Source organism: Zingiber officinale, chromosome 6A (genome assembly GCF_018446385.1).
Source record: "Zingiber officinale cultivar Zhangliang chromosome 6A, Zo_v1.1, whole genome shotgun sequence".
NCBI lineage: Eukaryota > Viridiplantae > Streptophyta > Magnoliopsida > Zingiberales > Zingiberaceae > Zingiber > Zingiber officinale.
In genome coordinates, this window is record NC_055997.1 from 144,042,721 (window position 1) to 144,046,616 (window position 3,896).

At 36.1% G+C, this 3,896-nt stretch overlaps 1 long non-coding RNA gene across 1 annotated transcript; it reads left to right on the forward strand.

Annotated features, from left to right (window-relative positions):
- The first annotated feature begins 225 nt into the window (after window positions 1-225).
- LOC121998462 lies at window positions 226-2,777 on the forward strand. The gene is made up of 5 exons (XR_006116510.1): window positions 226-554; window positions 1,153-1,418; window positions 1,656-1,852; window positions 1,983-2,075; window positions 2,511-2,777. It is a non-coding gene; the product is annotated as an uncharacterized LOC121998462 (long non-coding RNA).
- Window positions 2,778-3,896: the final 1,119 nt, after the last annotated feature.

The following is a 3,896-nucleotide window of genomic DNA, read 5'->3' on the forward strand; positions in this document are numbered from 1 at the left end:
GTAGTGAGTAAAATTTCGATTAAATCGATCGAACCGATTGATTTTTAAAATTTGGTTCAGTTATTTTAGAATTTTGGTTAATTCAGTTTAAAACTAGATTTAAATTAAAAAAAAAAAAATCAAATTTTAATCTGAACCAGATTTGAAACTAGGGTAATAACGTAATTTCAAGTCTTCAACGTGGCATTTGTATTTTGTGGCTAGGGTTTTAAAGTTTTTACCCTAGAATTAGATCCCTAAATCCCGATCAGGATTTCATTTGACTCGCCGCTTCGCTTCGGCCCTTCCCACGCCATCACTACTCACTCCTCTTTGATTCTCGCCGCCGCTGATCACCTGTGAGGTTGCTACTCCGGCGGTCCTCCTTGCCCAACCCTCTCTCCTTTCGTCGTGTCTTTGCATCACTCCGTCGATCCTCCTGTCGCCGAGCACCTACCAAGCTGCGACTCAACTTCTCCGCCGAATCTGATCCTCCTTGCTCAGCCCTCCCTCCTCCCTCATCCCGTCGCTAGATCAGCTCATCCCGTCGCTTGATCCAGCTCATTGCTCCTGAGGTGAGTCCGGAGTCCCCTTGTCCTCGTGCTAGGACCGCCGGTGTGGATATTTACCACATTTTAAGGGCTCTCGTTCTTGGATTTTGGTTTCCTATTTTTTCTTCTTGTTTTTCAGCATACACAAATTCTTAGTTTTAATTGTTCCCTTTTATTTTTCATTCCCAGCCACATCTTGACAACTTTAGTTAGTCTACTGACATATGAATTTCTGATTGAGTCAAATGCATGCTTAGCTTCTGTTTTTTAATGTGTTTTCAATACAGAGTTGCACTAAATCATGCTCAGAAATCAGAATCACACAAACAATAAACATGTCCATTGTGCACGATTATCTTGTGACTCAGCATATGCACATTGTTTGTCTATTGGGACTAAATTATTGGTGTGACCACTTGTACCATCTAGCAACTACAACCAAGTCATAAAGCATACCATGTGCAATGTTACTGAACCTGTTGTGTTTTAAATTATTTGTTTCCATATCATCTTATTATGTGTTTTAAATTATTGAACCTGTTGTAAAAATACTTATTTCAATTTATTTAAGTAATTTTCTTATTTCTTGTATTAAACATTTTCATTGTACTAATTGATGCAGTTATTGTTGTTCATCTACTCCAAACATGTCAACTCGAAACACATTGTCAGCTCAAGAATCGAGCACAACTCCAGTTATGGGAGGAGTTCAAGCAAGTACAAATGATATCAATGAAGCTTCTCAAAGCGAGGATGTGACTGATAATAATGAAGATGAGGAAAACAATCCATATTGTCGGAAGAAAAGGAAACGCACATCTCCAGTATGGACTGATTTTAAACAGATTACTTTACCCGATGGGAAGATGAAGGCCGAATGTATTCATTGTAAGCATCGATTATCAATTACTACTTCAGGTTGTACATCACATTTGAATAGGCATAGTGCTGGATGTGTGAGGAGGCAGATGAACACGACTGGGCAAAAAAATATAAGTATCATCACAAGCATTTCGGAGTCAGAAACTGTTAGTGTGGTGTAGAATTTCAAATATGATCAAGCAAAGATTGGAGAGATTATCTCTCACATGATTATTATTCATGAATTGTCATTCGTCTTTGCAGAATATGAATTATTCAACTTATTGATGAAGAGTGCTTCTCCAGATTTTCAAAAGGTTAGTCGTGCCACTGCAAAGAAAGATTGTATTACTTCTTATGAAATAGAGAAGAAAAAATTAATGGGAGTAGAAACGGTTCAAATGTTGCTTTGCGCAGAAGATTGGTTATGTGCCCATTACCAAATCAAGAAAAAAGAAAAAGTAAGTTAATCGATATCTAATTTAATTATGCATTTATTAATTATATTTGTTACATGTCTAATCTTCTTATGTTCTATTAAATTTGATTATTTATGTTAACATTTTGAATGTTTATACTTGTATGTAAAAGGAAAATTCGGGGCTTAAAGAGATTCGTTTGACTTAAAGTCAGCCGAATAAAATTCTGTTTGAGTGGTATCATTTGCTGCTGCCGTAGTGATTGGTAATCTTCTTAGCCTTCCCTTGCATCCACCAAATAAATAATGTTTAGTGTTGTTTCTCTTTTATAATCTGGTTTTGAGCTCACAATCTGTTTCTGAATTCTGTAGCAAACTTTAAATATGATTAGTGACGTGATGAGGAAGTATTTGACATCTGTTTCTTTTAATATCATCACAATCTGTTTCTGAATTCTGTAGCAAACTTTAAATTTGTTCCTCATCTGTTCTGAATTTTTGTGATGATGTCAAATAGCAAACAGATGTCACTAATCATCTGGTTTTGAGCTCACTAATCATAGCTTACAACAAATTATGCATCTTTAGAAGTCAACTGTCAAAAGCTCTAGTAATATTTGTTGTGTAATATTTGTTGTCATTCAATTGGTGAAGTTTAAATATGTTGTATTTAACTATTTTAACCTTTGACTATTTGACAGGAAGAAGATAAAAGCCAGGCCGATTGAGTTAAGAGATGAACTCTGTTAATTTCTTTGCTTATTGATGTAATTTTCATGTAGTGTTAAGAACTATTAAGTGTTAAGGATTTATAATGCATGTGTTGAGAGGTTAAGTTGTTTAATTTAGTTGGGTTCGTTTGGCTATGAATGTGTTGACAGGTTAAGTTGTTTAATTTTATGTTTGTTGGGTTTGTGTGGCTTGCATGTTATGTATACATTTCTACAAATAATTTTCAATTACTGCAATTGATTTTCATGTATTGTAGGTGATTTTAACGAGCTCGATTTCGAGCTCGATTATGTGCATAACGAGCTCGAGCTCGATTATGTGCCTAACGAGCTCGAGCTTGAGCTCAATTATGTGCCTAATGAGCTCGAGCTCGATTATGTGCCTAACGAGCTCGAGCTCGAGCCTAACGAGCTTGTTTAATGTTAACGAGCCAAGTTCGAACTAAGTTTGTTTAGCTTTTAAACGAACTATTTTGGAGTCGAGCTTGAGCCGTTCGCGAGCTCTTTAATTTTATTACGAACCGAACTCGAGCTCAAGAATTAAAGTTTGAATCGAACTCGGTCTGAGCTCGAGCTTAGGGAAAAGGTAAACGAGCTAAGCTCAAGTCTCATACTGTTTGACTCGGTTCGATTACATTCCTAGAGGTAGATCTTGACCTTCAAGCTGAGGAAGATACTAGGAATTGAAAGACCAGTCTTCATATATATCTGACAATATTTGAATCATATGTTCAACAGGGAGTACATCTTGAGGAGATGTGCTGATCAGATTAGTTATGAAATTTTGGGTATGTAATCTGCCCAAAAAAGATTGAGGTGGCATTTAGTTTAGAAGTTTGGGAATGAGGGAATGGTTTCATTCTCAAACTTTGTGTTTAATTGATGGGAATAAAATCAAGATTTTGGAATGAAACTCAAAAATTTGGGTATGGATGAAACCTATCCTCTCCCTTGGGTTTTGATGGAATGGAAATAAGAATTAAGTTTTGGACGAAAATACTCTTAGTATATTTGTTCAATTTTTCTTTCATTTCACTCTCTCTCCTTGTTCTCTCACATCATATTTTCTCTCTCATCATTCTCTCTCATCACATTTTCTCTCTCAACATACTTTCTCTCTCCGCATTCTCTCTGATCACACATTCTCTATCATTTTCTCTTTGTATTCTTTCTCATCACACACTCTCTCTCATTATTTTCTCTCTCTTCATTCTCCTCATTTTTTCATCATACTTGCTCTCTCCTCATACTTTCTCTCTCCTCAATCTCTCTTACCATACTCTCTTTCCATATTTTATCTCATCACACTTTCTCTCTCTTCATTCTCGTCCATCACACTCTCTCTCATTATCTCTC